Here is a 22,156-nt window from a genome sequence, read left to right as displayed (position 1 = left end):
TAACAAAGATTTAATCTTTTATTTTTATACTTCCAGATCCAAAAATCGTGCATGGGCTTGGAGCCATGTTTTGGGCCAGAGAATCAGGCCCAAAACCCAATTCTTTCAGTCCAAAAAGGCCTCTTCAGCTACAGTTGGCTTCAACAGACTTTTCGTCCACTTATGCTCCTCTGATTGGATCAATGATTAGACCATTAAAAATCTCTTTCCGAGCCGGTCGTTTTGACATAAGATAGGCCCCATTCCGAGGTCTGAGTCCAAAGATACGGCCTTCGGAAGTTCTACTGACTTTGTGTGCTGTTTCTGCCCGCGTCGACTTTTCAGCTTTTGACTTGGCTTTAGAAAGGCTTTGTCTTCTTGAATCTTGGCCTTTAATCACGGTACTCCTTAGTAACCGACCTTTGCTCCTTTATCTCACTAAAGTGGCACATTTCTGCACATAATGGACTTTGAAGCCTGAAATGCATAAAATCAAATGTCGGTGTTAACTCTTAATTATTACTCACATAATTGGTCTAAAAAGTATGATTGTTAAAGGGTTAAAACTACATTTTGGGCTCTTATCAAACCACCCCAAACAGCATTTTGCTTGTCCTCAAGCAAAGATGAGAAATGGAATAAGTGACCAAAATGGAGTTCTATCTACTCGTTTTATTGAGTCGCGATTGCATTGACCATATCTGACAAGGCCTTAAACCACTAGGAATTCCCTAGTGGGCCGAGTTATAACCTCGTGAGAGTTTTCGATGAAGGTACTCACAAACTTCATCTATACTACAACGACTAAGAAATAAAACTATTGTTTCCTTATTCATGCTCCAAATTATCTATACATCTCACTAGCTATGAACAAGAATAACCAAGTCAAACACCTAAGCTAATATATGCATAATAATCAATCATCTATAATAAACATATATACAATGAGTAATACTATGAAATGTCTAGCGGTCCGTTTCTGAAACTTTCGAATAAGCGTCCTTAAGTAGGTTCTCACAATAATAGTCAAGATACAACACTCTCGATTTTTCCACTCAAGTTTAGCTACTCTAGTGCTTGCGATGGGCACACTTTACCTTACAATCTCAATGACAACAAGGAAGCCGGAGTCGATCAAACACATCTGCCACTTACTATCACACTAGCTTATTCCTAATTGAGCTAGAGGTCTTTATTAGGTGTTCCGGGGATTAGGAGATGGTTTAAGAAGGAAGGAAATGGATATTCAAAAAGGACAAGTCTGAGATAATAGAGTTTTCATATTATGTAACTTAAAGAAAACCTTGTTATTTTCTTTTACTTCTATACTTTGTTTCCATCCCTAGCCATATTTTTCTTTTTCTTTTCTTTGGCTTTTGACTCCCTTTTCTTCTATTTTTTGGAGTTTTTATTTATTTCTATTTTTTTTTTCTTTTCCTTGGATGGAAACTTCTTTTCTTTATTTTCTGAAGCAATTAACTAACTTTTGTTTCCACAAGTTTTTCTCTTCTTCTTTCCTCTTCTATTCTCATTCTATTCTAGGTTGATTTATATTATTATATATATATATATATATATATATTATATATATATATATATATATATATATATTTTATTTATATTTATATATAATATAAAATATATTATATATTTATGAATATATTTTTTTTTTTTTTTTTTTTTGGCTTTTGTAGAAAGGCTGGTTTATGAAAGGCTAAAGAAAGGCTCAAACTAGCGGAAATAATTCATAGGTTTGAATTTTTGGCTATATCGATCCAAAAAGGGCCTAAATTCTCGCTTAGGATATGGCATAGTGATCAAGCAAGTGGACGTGGTGATTTCTCTATCCGGATTTTACTTCTCCCTTGTGTCATTTCTCAAATGTTTCGCTCATATAAGGCTTTAGGCTATATTCTCACAGGATTTGTAGAATAAGTACTCTAGCCTAGATTTCAGAAACTTACTGCTAACAATCATAGATACTCATGTAATATATTTATAGATAGATGCAAAGATTATTACCTACATATTAACCTAAGTTTCTAACAATTATTCTAATGCAAAAGGTACGTGAGACTTCTAGATTGTTAAGAGCATAAAGAAGAAAAACAATACCACTATTCCTAAGTGTATAGCATGAACTTATTTATTTATATTTTTGATTTTTTTTTTAAATTTTAACTAGAAAACAAATGCATATTAACTCTATCTATATCCTAACAGATGCCTTAATTACACGTGTTTCTATGCCCCCCAAACAAGAAGCATGCTTTGTCCTCAAAGCATTGTAAATAAAGAGGGTAAGAAAAATACCATTGAAACGTGTGAAATTCAGGAACATCTGCAAAACAAAGTTAGAACGTACTAATAAAGGAAATAAAAACTGACGCAACTCTATACGAGTTCTACCCATTATGGGGTTAATAAGAATGAAATTGCTTGGGACATAAGCAGACACTAACTAGAATGAAACTTACCTTATATCTCCGCATTTACTCATCCTCTTTCTTCCATAAAGAAGTGAGGTTCCTTTAGATCTGCCATGCCATGATAATTTGCCGGCTTCCCGCCATTTATCATCTATTATTGCTAATCTATTAAGAGTCACTTGGTGCGGACGGGTGTAGGGTGCAACCTGATGAGGTTGTATCCTCCACCCTTGCCAAGTCATTACACGCGGAAAGATCGAATAATACTATTGGTGGGTCGTCTGATGTCAACCGTAATCCAATCCGTGAAACGTGTACAAAAACAAGAAAGAAACATAGCATAATACGGGGAAACTAGAACAGGCATAAGAAGGAACTTATGCCTCATGCTATGGGATCGAGCTAAACTAGACATCAAGGTTCGGGAAGGTCATGACACATACGTCCCGTGGCTAAAGCAAGGAAAATGTTGCAAGTGGCATCATTCACGTAAGAAAAAAAATGCATTCCCTAAAATGTTTAGCATGATCCAAAACATAACAGTTCCTATGTTCATGGACAAAGCTACCAAAAGCGGCGTTATAGTCCCCTTGGTCCTCGATACGGAAAATGCCCGCCCCATACGACTCATGCAAAAACTCATAAGTGTAGACATACATATTATCTACCCAATAGCACCATGGGTCTTGTATTTCAGCGGGCATAGCAAGTCCAAGAACAAATGCTAGCAAGAACCTGGTAATTTCCATTGGTTCATTATCAATGTTGAACCAATGCAGTTATCGTAAAATAAGATGCTAGAGTTGGAGAATAAATTGCATTGGGTCTTACCATAAGCGGCTCCCAGCCAACGTATGTGATCGCTTCGCGAAACCAAGCACCATAAGTAGTGCTTTGGAACAAATCTTCGAAAGACTGTTCCGGTATCAATGTTGGAGATGTCATCTCAAAATTACGCTTTGGAATAGCTGCGAATGATCCGGAAAGTACCCACGGAAAACTTGAAATTTTCTGGTCCACGGAAGTCGAGCGAGTGCGCTCGATAGATAGCGCTGAGTCGCTCTGAAGAAGAATTTGAAATTTCCAATGTTTGAAGTTGGTCGCTCGGCTTCGACAAAAAACTCAGAAAAAAATATACAAAGCGCAAAGTCGCTCCAGGAGGCGAAAAAGCGCTTCGGAGTTCTTGAAACTTCGGAAAATGAGCCGAAACGTGGGAATCGTGGGAGTGAAAGGTGAGTGATGGAGTTTAGGTGTAGTGTGAGTTGTGAGTGTAGATTGTATGAAGTTTATATAGGTTTTAAGTTGCTAAAATGGATCGGGAAGTTGCCAAAACTAATTACGGCAGTTTCCGAAAATCCTAAAATTTCCAAACCCGAAAACGGAAACAACTCATTTCCTTGATTCTAATTCAAACCCAGTATCTTTTAGGTTGATTTTATGATAGAATGTACCTATTTAATCTAGATTTCATCCTACCATGATACTTATTCATTTATATGCCTAAACAGCCATATTTTCACCTTGACTCATAATAAATTCTAACACGAGGGTTATATAAAACTCATCTTTGGAATAGATAAAACCACCCCCAAACAAGTTGGGAAGGTGGGGTCAATATTAAACAACCATGCATAATGAAAATAACCCATTATATTAAAAATAATTTATTCGGAGTACATTTCACTACAAAATTCAAATTACGGAAATAAACTTACATAAAAATAAATGACAGTAATGAAACTACAAATAAAACATAAAACATCAAACTATACTATCCCTAGCTACTCCGGAACTGGTAGCGGAGGGCACACGGTCCGGAGACTGCTCCCCGAAGCCTCGATGGACCCGGCACCATTAAGCCTTTCAGCGATGGCGCTCGTGTCTCGAGGGTGTATCCTCAGAAGGAGAATCCCCGTGAGGTGGGAATCGTGTCCGCATCTGTTCCCGGAACTGGCGCTGAGCTTCTAGCTCGGCCCTCATCTGTTCCCACCTCTCGTCCTCTCTCTGGGTACGGACCTCAAAGTTATGATACATCGTTGCCTGTCGAGTTCGGAGGTCTTCACAGATAGTGTTGAGCGAACGCATGCCACGATGAATCACAGCCATGCGTTCTGCATCTGACCAGCACCTCTCCAAGGCATCCGCGTCAAAACACATCAAATCCTCCTCATCCTCCGAGGCATTCTGATTTCCTCCAGCCTCCTGCCTCTTCTTCTTCTTCTCTATCCTCAGCCAACCTCCAAACCCGTTGGACACACTCCTTATAGATGCGAGGGTTACGGTGGAGGGTGATGTATGTCCGATCATTCGCTTGAGCTGCTCTCAACTTCAGCATGATCTTTGTTATCAACACAGGGAGAGGGGCAACAGACTTCCCTACTCCCCTAATCATGCTAAGCAGAAACTCCAATATACAGAACTCGTACTTTTGCTCCTGCAATATCCATAAGATATGGAGGCAGTTCAGGCCGATGTCGCTGACCTTCTCCTTCCCCGGGACGTTCCGACCAATCCATCGAAATGCCCGGTTGGTTGGTCCTAAGGAAGCTCGTCGAACACAATCGCGATCTCGCATTGTAGTCGCCTCAATAACTCTGTCTCGTGCATCAATGGCTCTACCCCATTATGTTGGGACTCCTGCGGGGTGACATCGGATGGATTCTAGGCGGGATGCCTAGAATCTCGATACCAACAACCCATTCGTCACTTCCTTCCGCCTCTTACAAACAAAAAAATCCTAGTCCCTTCCAACTCCCTCGTAGATCGTAGAACCGTCGGACTAAGTCCTCGTGGTAATAGGCTTCGAAACCACAAGCTATTCCAGTCTCGACTGATCATCTCGTCACCGTAAAACGGCGCGAAGTGGTCGCCGGTAAAAGCTTGCTCCGGTAAAATTCGGCGTTGTTGAGCCATTGGAAGTTTGAATATGATTTGGTGTTTGTAGAAGGTGTAGGAGTAATGAGGAACGAACTCACTGATCAAAAACGATGGTGGTGGTGGTGTGGTGGCTCGGCAGCTTTGAATTTTTAATTTTTCGGTGGTTTTTGGTGGTTGGAATTGGTGGAGGTGGTTTGGGTATGGTTTTAGAGAAGATTTGGAGTTAGAGTTGGATTGTGGGCGTGGGTTAATTGTTTTTCTTTTTAATTTTTATTTTTGTTTAGGGTTTGAAGCTTTTTAATGGCGGTGTGGAAGTGAAAACGATGAACTGATGGTGAAGGTAAAGGGCGCGGGTCGCGCTGCCGGTGCGCGCGGGTTGGGCGCGAGTTGGGCTCAAGCCCAAAATCGAAATTTGTGATTTTTTTTTTTTTTTTTTTTTAGATTTTTCGCCAAACTTCAAATCAAAATTGCCGCTTCGTTACCGGTCCAATTTTTGCGAATGAGATATGGAAATGATCAGGAGAGAATTTCCAATCCAATGATCCATAAAACACTCTATTCTGACCGTGGATGACATATAAGATAGTGAAAAATGTCTCGTAGTGCGTGCATGAAGTACGTTATGCGAACAATTGAACTCTAAATTCTTGGATTATGTCAACCCGAATCGTAATACAATAAAACAGCCTAAGCAACTCTAATGGGACATAAACATTTAGTACGGAAACATGAACACCCCACCCCCAAACAAATTTTTACAACGAAGCTTAGAAAATCTTAGAAAATTTGTTTTTAGCAGTGGGTCTTTTAAAGTCAGATTCCCGAGACTTCCTATATTACTATGTTTATTCTTTAATTATATATATATATATATATATATATATATATATATATATATATATATATTTTTTTTAATTTTTTTTTTAAAAGAAAAACAATAGACAAGAAAGACATAATTCACCCCATAGAGAAACATGACTCAAAAAACGAGAAAACATGCAAGAGTGGAAAACGTGAATTATGTTTAAACGTGGACTCAGGATCCGGTACTTATAGCCTCACACTCCATAGGGAGGGCCCGGTTACCTTAATGGTGCACTCACCAATATATGGAAATGAAAGGAAATGCACCAAACACAAAAGTTGAGTCGTTTATAGTCAGATACTCGAGACTTTATCTAAACATATGTATGAACATGCAGTTTATCATATATCAACAACTGAAATAGTTGTGGATCATTCCATAAATAAATATCACAGAAAACATATCCAAACACAATCAAGCACCAAGATTTCCTATGACGCAACCTAGTGAAATGAAAGCGAAGTCGGATAACCCTATTACGTAACCTATCATGCACCTTATTTTTCATTTTTGAATGAGTGGGTGTTCTAGTAAATAAGTGTGGAAAAGTGAATGGTTGTGGAGAATATGGTGGATATGGATAAGTTGTAGAAAGACAGCCTGTAAACAATGAGGATGTGGTTTTAGCACAAAACTCATTCATTGTGTGTGTATGGACTGTCTCAATTCTGAAAATGAAGGTGTCAAATGGTTTGTCCTTCTGAAGTATTTGTTTACTAGGTGGATTTAAAAAATTATGAAGCACAGAAGAAACAACAGGATCGAGTGCAAACTCGAGATTCCTTTGAAAGGGTGGAAGGAGGGGAATCGAGGTGGATGTTGTGCAAAGTAGTTCTTGATAGGGTGAATCATCACCTACTCTAAGAAACTCATCGAATTTCTCATCTAGATTAGTCATATCCACGTTACTATGATAGTCCTCTATATCTTTGAGAAAATCATCTATCTCCTCCTCATCCGTAATATGTGTATCGACTAGTGTAGGAATGGAAATGTTGGAGTCTGATCTTCCAAAGGAAAGAAATTTGGGCATATGATTATCAGGGAATGTGTTGTTGAAATAATCTCGAACAAAGCTCTCGATCATGCTAACCTCTCCATCCATAGACGAATCGGGTAACTATGTCTTTGTTTTAAAAACATTGACTTCAATAGCAAGATGGCCAAAAGACATGGACATTGAACCATCACGGCAATTTATGAGCGCATTGGCAGTTGCCAGAAAAGGACGCCCTAAGATGATCGGGACAGAGTCGTTAACGACTTACGTGGTCGAGGATGACAAAATCAATGGATGGTAAAAATCCTGAATTTTTACGAGAACATTTTCGGCGACACCCTTAGGATACTTAATAGACCGATCGACTAATTGCAACGCGTCATTCTAGTGGGTTGCATCTCATCTAGACCTATTTATCTATACAAATAAAAGCGGGAGTAAGTTGACACTAGCCCCCAAGTCTAATAACGATCGTCAGTATAGGAATCTCCTAAGGTGCATTATGCAATGGGGCGACCGGGGTCCTTGTACTTAACAATTCCATTATGTTCAGATAGAGTTGGGAATTGTTCTGTTAAAAAGGCGTCTTTTGGTATATTGGTCTTACGCCTAGTAGTACACAATTCCTTAAGAAACTTAGCATGGTGTGGTAGCTTTTTAATAGCTTCGAGGAAGGGAAGGTTTATAGTTAGATTCTTGAAAACGTCCCTAATTTCCTCATAATTTGTATCCCTAGTTAACATGGCTAATTTTTGTGGAAACGGCGGTTTCTGTTTATATTTAGCAATGGTATCACCTGGATGTTTAACCATGGCTTCCTGTTTCTTAGGTTGTGTTGTAACTGGTACCTCTACAGTGGTAGGATCTTCCGTTTCTATTTTGGTATCTAGTAAAATAGCGGTGTAGGGAGTTCTTGGTGGGGTAACTATAGGCATAGTTACTTTGTTATCAACCACTCTGCCGAGCGGAGTGGTGATGGCCTTTAGCTCACCTACATTTTCATGTTCCTTACTAGTATTATCGGTTACCTCAAAGGCTGTATTTGTTGTTTTAGGATTAGGTATTGCGTGACCTGGAAACACACCTTTAGGTTGGGCTTTATCTTGAGCCAACTGTTGGGTTAAATTATTAACGGTTGTAGAAGGCATTGGTTAGATTGAGCCATGGTTTGGAAAAGTTTTTGGCTCACTTGTATGAAGGTGTCAAGACGATCCGGTTGTGTGGGTGTTGTAGTCACGGGTGGTGTGACTAGAACTATTTCACGTGAATTATTTATGGGTGGATTTTGATAGTTATTATTTACCGGAACGATACCTCTATTAGCATTATAATTATTATAACTACCTTGACTTTGTGCTTGACCTTGTCGAGGTTGCACTTGGTTGTTATAATTATTAAAATTCCACTGACCCTGTCCTTGTCGTAATGGGGCTTGGTTAAAGCTGTGCGTAGGCCTAACGTACATATTGATTATTGTACCCTTGAGGTGTGATGTGTTGGTTATTTCTCCAACCGAAGTTGGGATTTTGTCTCCAAGGGGGTTCACTATTAATAGAACAAGCCTGTTCATAGGCTATAGGACCGATTGGAAATTCGGGATGCTTTCGAGGGCTCCAAATGTAAAACTACATGGATTTGAATTTACATTCATGACGGGGATAGGATTTTGTTGTACGAAATGGCCTCTACCTTTTAGTGAGTGATTCGATTAGAGTTTTAGCTTCGGGGATCGTGTTTAATTTCAAACATACCGGCGGCCTTAACTGTATTAGAAGAACTAGCGGAACGCGGTGGATATCGTCACTACCCCCAGTTGTTATTTAAGCTTAGTTTGGTCCTCTAAAAATTTATAAGCCTCAGAGGCTCCTTTGCTTAAGAAACTACCCCATTCATTTTGTCAAGGACTTCTTTATGGTTGTGTAGAAGTCCTTTGAAAAACACGAACTAACGTGTCTTTAAGCTAAGTTATGATGTGGACACTCTATAAGGAGATCGGTGAAACGATTCCAAGCCTCTGAAAATGATTCATGAGGATTTTGTCGAAAAAGAAATGAATCTTGGAAAGCATCTCATCCGTCTTTAGGGGTGGGTAAAAATGTTCCATAAACAACAACAAGTTTAGCCCACGAGTCCACGAATTAGGCTTTGGCAGTTAACCAAGGCGCCCTTATCGGCTAAGGTGAAAGGGAATACCCTTAATTTAATTTGTTCCGTTACCAACCGTAGGATGGTGGAATGTTGTTAGGACTTGTTCAATCCTACGATGTGCCGATAAGGTTTTTCATGGTTTAATCCATGAAAAGCGGGTAACAAATTAAAATATTTGGGGGATTTGGAAATCCCCATCGGTCTGCTAGAACGATGCAAGATTTGGGGCTATCGCTCAAGGCTTTGTAGAAGTCGAGAGAGGAGTCTCTTCTTCGTCGGGCATTGTGTCGGATGTGATGTCCGTGAAATAGTAGCTAGAGGTGTAGTGGGTGGTATACTAGATAGACTTGTTTGTTGGCGTTGTTGTGTAATTACGTTCTATGTTTTTTGTTAAACCTTAATCTCATACAAGGCTAAAACCAAACTTAGCTAAACACATCAACACTCCAAACAATTCGATATACTAGTATAAAACTCTAACAGGAGATGCGAGGTGTGGAAGAAAGTAATATCTAATTGCGTCCTTGCTTCGCTTATGAATAGCGTCTTGTTTATGCGTGTTCAGTGTATATAACAGGTTAGAACACTGAAAAATATGAAAAATCAAAGTTCGAATCAAAACTGTCGAAATCGGAAAAATTAACAAAGGGTGCGGATAGCTCGGATAGGCGAGCGGTCGGGTAATTTTTTCAATTACAGTGTTTTTAGGGCGGTCGCTCCACATGGGCGGTCGCTCTTGCTCCAGTATATAGGAATTAGTGCTCTACTAGGCGCGTGATGCGCTTCGGTGTAATTTTTCCCGGAATTTTCCAACGTTGAATCGGATAACCACAGTATTAATCAAACACGGGTGGGTGGGTGAAATGGGACTTTAAGAAAAGTACTAACACTACGAAAACAATGTGAAAGTGAAACTAAGAAGGCAGCGGCGCCATTTGATAAATGATAAAATTCAATAGTCTACCTACAAAATGAACGATGAAACTCAAAACGTAAGTAAACTAAAACTTTCTACGTGCCTATATTTTATCAAAGATTCTACTCTCAATCCTATGAGATATAGTGGAGTAGAGTGATTCGTTCCACTCCTAGTCCTTCCGCATGTTATTGTTCTCTACGTGTAAGTACTCTTAACTATAAGTCTAATGAGAGATTTACGAAAAGGCAACTAGACTACGATGCAACTACCCACAAGATGTACTAGTCGACTATTAGAACAACTATGGGAATGCTACATTGATTCTATGATAAGGAGTTAGAGGGGGATTGATTCCACCTCAACTCGACTTAATCCTATTAACGACAAATCGTCAGTAATCGAATTGAATCGCCCAGCGAAACAATTGGTTCTTCCTAATCCCTAATTACACATGGCATTCCTACCAATTCATAACTAGCATGTGAGCGATTAAACCCATTCTCATGGTGAACTAATCGTTTCTAGAGTGGAAAGGAAATTACGACGATTCTACGATAGTCGGAATCAAGCTTTCATCAAGGCTTCTCAACCCCCTCTAATGGAGGTTTAGCCGAGAATCATTACGCAATCATTTCCGATTAAATTTAAACTAAACATGATATAAATAATTGAAATTTACTAATCTAAATTAAACAATAATTAAAATCTAATTAATAACTAAGAATTGAATAACAAGTAATAAATGAAATTAGATCTAACACAAATGTAAATGACAAGAATCGAAATTGACAAACTAGCTATTTTATTTATCAAACTAATTAAGAACAATGATTCTAAGAATTTAATCTAAAACAAGAGTTGGATTTGAAATTAAACTTAATTAAAAACAATTAAATAAAAACTAGATCTAGAAGCTATTTTAATGGCTACTTTTTACTCTAACCTATCTACCATTAACTATCTACCATTAACAAAGATTTAAGCTTTTGTTTTTATACTTCCAGATCCAAAAATCGTGCATGGGCTTGGAGCCATGTTTTGGGCCAGAGAATCAGGCCCAAAACCCAATTCTTTCAGTCCAAAAATGCCTCTTCAGCTGCAGTTGGCTTCAATAGACTTTTCGTCCACTTCTGCTCCTCTGATTGGATCGAGGCTTAGACCATTGGAAATCTCTTTCCGAGCCGGTTGTTTTGACATAAGGTAGGTCCCATTCTGAGGTCTAAGTCCAAAGATCTGACTTCGGAAGTTCTCGCGACTTTTGTGTCTTTGTTTACGCCCGTCGACTTTTCAGCTTTTGGTTTGGCTTTAGAAAGGCTTTGTCTTCTTGAATCTTGGCCTTTAATCATGGAACTCCTTAGTAACCGACCTTTGCTCCTTTATCTCACTAAAGTGGCACATTTCTGCACATAATGGACTTTGAAGCCTGAAATGCATAAAATCACGTAATCAGTGTTAACTCTTAATTATTACTCACATAATTGGTCTAAAAGTATGACTGTTAAAGGGTTAAAACTACAGTTTTGGGCTCTTATCATGAAGACTCAATTATCTCAGACTTGTCCATTTTGAATATCCATTTCCTTCCTTCTTAAACCATCTCCTAATCCCCGCAACACCTAATAAAGACCTCTAGCTCAATTAGGAATAGGTTAGGTGATAGTAAGTGGCAGATGTGTTTGATCGACTCTGGCTTTCTTGTATGTCATTGAGATTGTAAGGTAAAGTGTGCCCACTGCACACTAGAGTAGTGAAACTTGAGCAGAAAAATCAAAGTATTTTTGTCTTTACATTTATGTGAGGACCTACTTAAGGATGCTATTCCGAGTTTTCAGAAATGGACCTGCTAGTGCATTTCATAATAGTATTCATTGTATATATGTTTATTCATAGATAATTGATTAGTATGCATATATTAGCTTAGGTTTCGACTTGATTATTCTGTATTCATTGCGAGTGAGATGTATAGATAGTTGAGGAATAAATAAGGAAACAATAGTTTTATTTTTTAGTCGTTGTAGTATAGATGAAGTTTGTAAGTACCTTCACTGGAAAACTCTCACGAGGCTATAACTCGTCCACTAGGGAATTCCTAGTGGTTTAAGGCCTTGTTGCATATGGTCAATGCAGTTGCACTCGGGAAACGAAAGTAGTTAGAACTCTATTTTTGGTCACTTATTCTAATTTCTCATATTTGCTTGAAGACAAGCAAAATGCTGTTTGGGGGTAGTTTGATAAGAGCCCAAAACTGTAGTTTAAACCCCCTAACAATAATACTTTTAGACCAATTATGCAAGTAATAAATAAGAGTTACTGTTGATTACATGCTTTATGTATTCCAAGCATTGGAGTCAATTATTTGCAGAAATGTGTCACTTTGGCGAGATAAAGGAGCAAGGGTTGGTTGCTAAGAAGTGTTATGATTAAATGCCATGATTCAAGGAGAAAAAGCCTTTTTAAAGCCCGGTCAAAGCTGAAAAGTCAAAGTCAACGCGGGAAGAAACATCGCACAAAAGTCAGTAGAGCTTCCGAAGGCCGTATCTTTGGACTCAAAGCTTGGAATTGGGCCTACTTTATGTCAAAACGACCGGCTCGGAAAGAGATTTCCAATGGTTTAAACTTTGACTTAATCAGAGGAGAAAAAGTGGACGAAAAGTCTATTGAAGCAAAATTCAGCTGAAAAGGCCTCTATGGACTGAAGAAATTGGGTTTTGGCTCAATTTTCCAGCCCAAAACATGGCTCCTCAGCTCATGTACGAAAATGTGGATCTTGTCTCCTCCATTTGAACACAGAAGACTTAACTCTTAAGTAAGTAGAAAATTTAGGTAGCCATTAGAGCATAGTTTTATATCTAGATTTAGACTCCATTAATTAATTAGTTTTACTATCTTGTTTTAAATTCAGTTATTGAATTATTGTTATTGCTATTCATTAGATCAATAAAGTTAATTAATTCTTCATAATCTAGTTTCATTTTCATTAAATCATTGTAGTTTCAATTCATAGATTTAGTTATTTATCATTATTAGTTCAATTAAATCTTGCATGATTAGATTTCCATTTAAATTAAAATAAGCAAATTTAGAATCTTTATATCATGTCTTATTTAAATTCATATAGAAATAATAGTTTGATGAATCAAGGCTAAACCTCCATTAGAGGAGTTTGATGAAGCCTGATGAAAATTTGATTGTGTAGTGTAGAAATAGTTGTAAGAGTCTATTCCACTCTAGAAGGTAGTTGATTCGCCATGAGAATGGGTTGAACTTCCTCACATGCTAGTCATTAGTTGGTAGAGATTGCCATGAATGATTAGGGATTAGAACGACTAATTCGTATCGTAAGAACATAAGAATTGGATTACAACAATCTATGCTAGTTTATTAAGTTGGATTCGAGGTGGATTCAATCCCCCCTAATTCTTTATCTAGATTCAAACCTTAGTATTTCCGTCATTTTGTTATTCGTATCTTGTTAACATAATTTGCATCGTAGTATAATTGCCAACATTACTCTCATTAACTTTGGATAGACCGATAACCTTAGAAAATGCTAATACTAAAGAACTAGGAGTGGAACAAATCTTCTACTCCAACTCTATTGTGATAGCATTCAAGAGTAGAAAAACTTTGATAAAACCTTAGTAGAAAATAGTTTTAGTTTTACTTACGTTTAAGTTTCATCATTTATGCATAGGTAAAACTAGCATTTTACCTTTTATCAAATATGTCTCTCAGTTGGATGCACAAGGGTGAGTGACCAACCCTTTCATCTTGTTTCCTGATCTAAACACCAGCATCTCAGCTATCTAGGAAGAACTTATGCCTAATGCTTCCTCATCCTCTGAAGAAGACACCGATGATGACATACCTCCTATTCAACTTCCTTTTCTAGGAATTCCAGAATTCAGCCTTCATGCCAACCACAATGTTCCCGCTTCCTCGATTCCTGCACTAATGGTGAACCAAATTTTGACTCTACCCTGATAAGTTTTTCACATGATTCACAAAAACAATTATTCTTAACCAATTATTCTATGGATTACTTCGAGCTATGTCTCACATTTAATTTCTTTTCTTCGAGCTCTTGTAGCTCTTCTATTTTATGTATGCTATTGACTTCTTGAGCTCTGTAGCTCTTGATTTTATGTTTGCCTTTGAAGTATTTTATGTTATATTACATATTTACTGTTCAATTTACCCCCACATTTGGAACAACAATATGTTCCTAACAGGCTAAATAGATTAAGATGAGGCATAACCAGAATCGATCAATGTCATGGGAGCCATATCAACTTAATCTCTCGATCGCGTAGAGGTATATGCCTGTTCAACTTCGGTCCATGACCAACAATGATAAGTCCAATTTATTTTTTTAAAAATAAAAAGGGTATCGCCTGAACAGCAGTGGAGGAGTCTTCCTCAGCACCATCATGCCGATGTTCCAGGCCAATGATGGTGTGCTAGGATCTAGATCCCACCCAGATCTTCCTAGCAACCCCTGCATTTGATGTTTTGAGAGCGCCCAAAACTGACATACAGTTCAGGCTCTCAAGAACACTATCTCTTGTTCCAACTCAAACCGACATACAGTTTACTGAACAGTTAGTGTGGTTATATTCCCTAAATGCTTAACCCATCGAGGATATTTGCAGTTTAAAAGAACTGGCATACAGTTCCAACTACATGGGGCTGCGAAAGGAACTGACCGTTTGACTTTCCATTACTTAGTATCACTGATTCCAAAGCAAATTAGCATACAATATTCTTGAACAGATAGTGAGCAAATAATTCCCTAAAGGCTTAGTCCATTGAGGATAATAAAGAACGTGCAAGGAATATATTCGATTGGAAGGTGAAGAACTTTATTGATGGTAAAATATGCATAACAAAGCATGAAATAACAATTTATTGATAGTACTTGCGAAGGTGTTGTCTATTCCATGGTTTGACAAGAACGTCACCTTCAACAGTGCATAGGCAGTAAAAACCAGTTCGACCAACCTTGTCGATGATGTATGGTCCTTCCCAGTTAGGTCCAAGTTTGTAGTTGGGCTATGGGATCTCACGGAGAACCAGATCACTAGTTTTGAAAGATCGAATCCGGACTCTCTTGTCGTATGATCTCTTCAATGTCTGTTAGTTAGCAACTAAGCGAAGTGTGGCACCTTCTCGTTTTTCATCTAGGAGATCTATTTCTCTACATAATAGCTCCTCGTTGTCCAGAGTGCGCACAACATCTGACTTCTGAGTGGGAGCTACCAGTTCTAGAGGTTTGACATCTTCAGTTTCGTAGGTCAATGAAAATGGAGACTCACCAGTTGACCGCCTGGGTGTAGTTCGGTACGCCCATAGGGCCTTTAGGCAGTTCTTCGACCCATAAACCTTTCACGTCATCTAATTCACGCTTCATGTTATCCAAGATGACCCTATTAGAGGCTTCATCCTGGCCATTTCTGACCCTATTAGGTGTTGCGGGGATTAGGAGATGGTTTAAAAAAAGGAAATGGATATTCAAAACGGACAAGTCTGAGATAATAGAGTCTTCATATTATGTAACTAGAGAAAACCTTGTTCTTTACTTTTGCTTCTACACTTTGTTTCCATCCTTTGCCATATTTTTTTTCTTTTTCTTTGGCTTTTGACTCCTTTGATTCTATTTTTTGGAGTTCTAACTCTTTATTTTTTTTATTTGGATGGAAACTTTCTTTTCTTATCTGAAGCGACTAACAAATTCTTGATTTCAAAGGTCTTTCTCTTTTCTATTTTTCATCTCTATTCTCAGACTCATTCAAAGAATGGGTAGGCTGATATATATATATATATATATATATTATTTTTTTTTGTTTTTGTAACAGGGTAAAGGATTTGCGGTTTATGAAAGGCTAAAGAAAGGCTCAGAGGGGCGACTAGCGGAAAATAATTCATATGTTTGAATTTCTAGCTATATCGATCCAAAGAAGGCCTAAATTCTCGCTTAGGATATGGTATAGTGATCAAGCAAGTGGACATGTGATTTCTATATCCGGATTTTACTTCTCTCTTGTGTCATTTCTCAAATGTTTCGCTCATATAAGGCTTTAGGCTATATTCTCACAGGATTTGTAGAATAAGTACTCTAGCCTAGATTTCATAAACTTACTGCCAAACAATCATAGATATTCATGTAATATATTTATAGATAAATGCAAAGATTATTACCTACATAATAACCTAAGTTTCTAAAAATTATTCTAATGCAAAAGCTACGTGAGACTTCTAGATTATTCAGAGCATAGAGAAAGAAAACAATACCAATATTCCTAAGTGTATAGCATAACTTTTTATTTATATTTTTAAAATTTTTGAATTTTTATTAGAAAACAAGTGCATACTGTACATATCTATATCCTAATAGATGCCTTAATTACACGTGTTTCTATGCCCCCCAAAGTACTTAAATAAAAAGGGTAGAGAAATACCATGGAAATGCGTGAAATTCTGGAACATCTACAAAACAAGGTTAAAACATGCTAATATAGAAAAAGAAAATAGACGCAACTCTATATGAGTTCCACCCGTTATGGGGTTAACAAGAATCAAATTGCATGGGACATAAGCAGACACTAACTGAAACTAAAAACTTACCTTAACTCCCATTTAATCGTCATCCTCCTCCTCTTCAATAAAGAAATGAGGTTCCTTCGCATCCTGCCACGCCATGATAACTTGCCAAGTTCGTCGCCTGGTGTCATCAACACGTGCTAACCTGTCGAGTGTTACTATGTCTGATGGAGTGTAAGGAGCAACCAAATGAGGTTGCACCTGCCATCCCGGCCAAGTCATTACTCGAAATAAGCGAACCACCCAATTGGTGGGTCTCATGACTTCAACCCTTTTCCAATCCGTGAACTGGGTACAGAATTCAGGTAAACAACCGTGCATGATGCGGCAAACCAAAACAGGCATAAGAAGATACTTATGCCTCATGCTTTGGGCTCTCTTAAGACTAGCCACTAATACTCGGGGAATGTTATATCGGCGACGTCCCTCAGCTAAAGCAAGTAAAACGTCACCAAAGGTACTATTTGCTGAAGTAAACTGCCAATCCCCTAAAATATTCATCAGGATGAATAACATGGTGGTGCCTACATTGAGGGACAGGCTACCAAGGGCTATGTTATAATGCCCTTGGTCCATTATACGAAACACCCCTCCCCCATAATACTCATGGAAATATGTATAGTCATAGAGGTATGCATTATCGGTCATATATCCCCACATGTGAATAGGATCAGGTATTTGTATTCCCGAAACTAACGCTACCAAATACTTATTGAATTCTAGTGGCGTGTCATCAACTACGACGGAGAATTCTTGTTCTCCATCCTGGTTACAATAGAAACTAACATTATTGTAAAAATATTCAGTAAGCTGAGGTGAATACGAGTCATCTTCACTTACCAGTAGATGCCTCCATCCTAACTGCAAGATCCTGTCGCAGAACCAACCTCCATAAGTCTCGCTTCCCAACAAGTCTTCGAAAGATTGTTCAGGTATAACTGTAGGAGATGTCATCACAAAACTACTCTCTAGAACAGCTGCAAACAATCCTTGAATAACCCACAAAAAATCGGAATTTTTCATGTCTACGACGTCAGGGCGCAGGGTGCACTCAACCTACGACTTGTATGGGCGCAGGGTGCACTCAACCTACGACTTGTATGGGCGCAGGTCGCACTCAGGTGCAATCGGACTAACAGTGTTTTGGTGCGGATCATGCTCAGGTTTGGTCTGGGTAGGGCGCGTGTCGCGCTTTAGTGAAATTTGACTTAAAGTATTTTGGATGCAGGTGGCACTCCACTAAGGCGCAGGTGCGCTCCGAGCAACTTTAAGTGCTGAAGTGAGAAGGAAAAAGAAGGAAAAATTGGGAGTGAAAGGTGAGAGTTGAAAGTGAGAGATGTGAGTTTTGTGTGGAGAATGAATGAAGTTTATATAGGTTTTGAGTTTCCAAAACGAATCGACAAGTTGCCAAAAAGCTTTAAGGCAATTACCGGAAACAAAATATTTCCAAAACCGAAAACGGAAACAACCCATATTCTTTATTCTAAAACAAACCTAATATCTTTTAGATTGAATTTAGAATAGTAACTGCCTAGCTCATTTAGATTTCATCCTACCACCATATCTACTCATAGCCATGCCAATTTCAGCAATATTCCCATCAATCACTCCAAAACAACTTCTAAAATTGAGGATCAATTAAAATATCATGCTAGAATAAATAATACCACCCCCAAACAATTCGGGAAGGTGGGATTAACAATAACATCAACGCACAATTTGAAAAGAACCAAATTAAATTCAAATTCAAATTCAAATACAATTAACAACTAAATTCAAATTTAACTATGGAATTCAAAATTTAACATCCGAACTAATAAAAACAAATAAAAAACAACATCAACTTATAATATCCCTAAATGACACGCTGCTGGTAGAGGATGGAACGTGAGATGAAGATTGGGCCTAAGTTCCCGATGGGCCAGAGCCATCCGTCCTTCGGCGACGACACTCGTGCCTCACAAACGCCTCCTCAGAAAAGGAACCCCCGTGGGGTGGGAAGCGTTCTGGAATTTCTTCTCGGAACTTGCGTTGTGCTTCCATCTCGACCTTCATCTCTTCCCAATGCTAGTCTTCGCACTGTGCACGAGTCTCATAGTTCTGATGGATGGTAGTCTTCCTAGTCCGGAGATCTTCACAAATAGTATTAAAAGAACATATGCCACGATGAAGCACTGACATGTGTTCTGCATCAGAAGTACATCTCTCCAAGGCATCGGTATCAAAACATGTCATGTCCTCCTCATCCTCTGACTCATCCTCCGACTCATTCTCTTCCACTACCCTCTCTTCAGGCAACCTCCACGTCTTTTGGATACACTCCGTATAAATAGTAAGATTTTGGTGCCTCTACAGGTAAATCCGATCAGATTTCGGAGTCGCTCTCAAGGTCATCATGATCCTCGTTATCAAAACAGGGAAAGGTGCAATACTCTTCCCAACTCCTCTAATCATAGCTATCAAAAACACGAGGATACAGAAGTCATACTTCCTCGTCTGGAGTATCCATAGAACGTGAAGACAATTCAGGCTGATGTCACTGACTTTCTCCTCTCTAATGACAGTCTTCCTAATCCACTGAGCTACAGCCAGCTGGTTGGTTCCCAGGGACGACTGGCGAACACAATGCGAACTCGCATTGTAGTTACCCTCCAAAATCGTCTCGTTTATCAAAGGCTCGATCCCACTAACTTGGGATTCCTACAATGTGGCCACAAGAGTGCGTCCTTCCTCCATACCGAAGATACGCGCCAACAAATTTTTATCCACTTCTCTCCTTACTTTATTCACCTTCACAAAAATCTTATTCCCAACCAACTCCCTCATCCTATAAAATTGTTGGACCAAATCTTCGTTATAAAAATCGTTCGTCGTATACCACAAATGGCTCAAATCCCTTCAAATCATCTCCTCACTGTAAAATGGTTGAATGTGGTTGGCATTAAATGCTTGTTCCGGCAAAATTCTTTGTCTTAGAGCCATTAGAGTTTTGATAAAATTTGTGGGTTTGAATAAGGTAGGGAGACGAGTTTTGAAACAAACTCACTAAAAATAATGGGAGGAGGCGCGGTGGTGGCGGTGGCAGTTCGAAATTTGTGAATTTTTGTATGTTTTCGGTGGTGGGAAAGGTTTGGAATGGTGTGGGAGAGGTTTGGAGGAGTCTTTGGATTTGGTTTAACTTTGGGCGTGGGTGGGTTTAGGTTTTCTTTTTTTTCTTTTTTTTTAGGTTAGGGTTTATAAGCTATGTTAATGGAGGTGAGGAAAAAGGAAAACTCGGGAGCTGTTTTGGTTTAGAAGATGGAGACGCACGTGCGTGCGAGATTGGGCCCAAGCCCAATTCGATTTTTCGCGCAACTTCAAACTAAAATTGCCGCTTCGTTACCAGTCCGATTTTTGCGAATAAGCTATGGAAATGATCAAGAGAGAATTTCCAATCCAATGATACATAAAACACTCTATTCCAACAGTTGGTGACATATAAGAAGATGGAAAATATCTCGTAATACGTGCATGACGTAAGTTATGCGAACGAATGAAATCTAAATTCATAGATAATATCGACCCGAATCGAAATATGATTAAAGGGCCTAAGTAACACAAATGGAAAGTTGAACAATCAAGGATGGAAAAACGAACACCCCACCCCCAAACAAATTTTAGACAATAGAGTTTAGAAAATTTGTTTTAAAAGTGGGTCTTTTAAAGTCAGTTTCTCGAGACTTCCTTAATTACTATTTTTATGATTTTGAATTTTGAATTTTTTTTTTTTTTTTTTTTTTATGCATGATGTTTACTATAAGAAAAACGAAAAGCAATAAAGACATAATTCACACCATAGAGGAACATGACTCAAAAACCGAGAAAACATGCAAGAATGGAAAACATGAATTATGTTAATCATGGGCTTAGGATCCAGTACTTACAGCCACACACTCCCTAGGGAGGGCCCAGTTACCTGAATGGTGCACTAACCAATATATGGAAATGAAAGGAAGTACACTTACCAACAAAGGTCAGTCCTCATAGACAAGGTCTTGTAAAAGGACTTCCTTCACATTAGGGGACAATAGCTCGTGAAAATGTTTCAACCGTTGGCCATTGACTTGAAAGGTATTGTTGTCCTTGGGATTTACCAAGGTGATTGCCCCATAAAGGGTGACTTCAGTAACCAGAAAAGGACTAGACCAACGGGTTTTCAATTTCCCTAGAAAAATATGTAGACGGGAGTAGTAAAGCAAGACCTTTTGACCTACCATAAACTCTTTGCACAAGATTTGCTTATCATGAACACGTTTCATGTTAGCTTTATAATCCTTCACGAGATCATAAGAATTGCTACGGATTTCTTCAAGCTTATTCAATTGTAACATGCGCTTGACACCTACCTCATCAAAATTGAAGTTAAGGCTTTTTATAGCTCACATAGCACGGTGCTCCAATTCAATGGGCAAATGACAAGGTTTCCCAAATACAAGTCTAAAGGGAGACATACCTATAAGAGTTTTGAAAGCACTCCTATACGCCCATAAGGCATCAAATAGACGCTTCGACCAGTCTTTCCTATCAGGATTTACAGTTGTTTCTAAGATCTTTTTGATTTCCCTATTAGAAACTTCTACTTGTCCACTAGTTTGTGGATGATACGAAGTTGCTACCTTATGTGTAACTCCATACTTTTTCATTAAAGATGCAACAACTCTGTTGCAAAAATGTGTTCCACCATCACTAAGGATGACTTTAGGAATGCCAATTCGACAGAAAATATATTCCTTAACAAAAAACACAATTGTCTTATGGTCATTGCTACGGCAAGCCATGGCCTCTATCCATTTAGACATGTAGTCCACAACAACTAGAATATATATAAAACCAAAAAGGACCCATGAAATCAATGCCCCATACGTCAAAAACTTCTACCACCATGATTGGATTTAATGGCATCATATTACGCTTCGTGATTCGCCTAAGTTGTTGGCAACGAACACACGTCTTGCAATCCACTTGGGCATCTTTAAAAAGAGTAGGCCAATAAAACCCACATTAAAGAATTTTAGCAGCTGTTTTTATACCACTAAAATGGCCACCACACTCTTTGTCATGGCAGAATGAGAGAACCTCATTATATTCCCACTAGGGAATACAACGACGAATAATCTGATCCGCACAATACTTAAAAAGGTAGGGCTCATCCCAGTAGTATAGCTTAACTCTAGCCAAGAACTTCTTACGATTATTTCTTGACCAATCAGCAGGAATAGTATCAAACGCTAAATAATTCACAATGTCAGCATACCACGGTGCAGAAAAAATATCATATAGATGCTCATTAGGAAAAGAGT

General features: G+C 38.4%; 1 pseudogene; it reads left to right on the top strand.

The window, feature by feature from the left end:
• Positions 1-9,112: 9,112 nt before the first annotated feature.
• LOC147481450 (small nucleolar RNA R71) lies at positions 9,113-9,208 on the top strand (annotated as a pseudogene).
• Positions 9,209-22,156: the final 12,948 nt, after the last annotated feature.

This window comes from Coptis chinensis, chromosome 8 (genome assembly GCF_015680905.1).
Source record: "Coptis chinensis isolate HL-2020 chromosome 8, ASM1568090v1, whole genome shotgun sequence".
Taxonomy (NCBI): domain Eukaryota; kingdom Viridiplantae; phylum Streptophyta; class Magnoliopsida; order Ranunculales; family Ranunculaceae; genus Coptis; species Coptis chinensis.
This window is presented reverse-complemented; position numbering and strand designations above follow the sequence as displayed.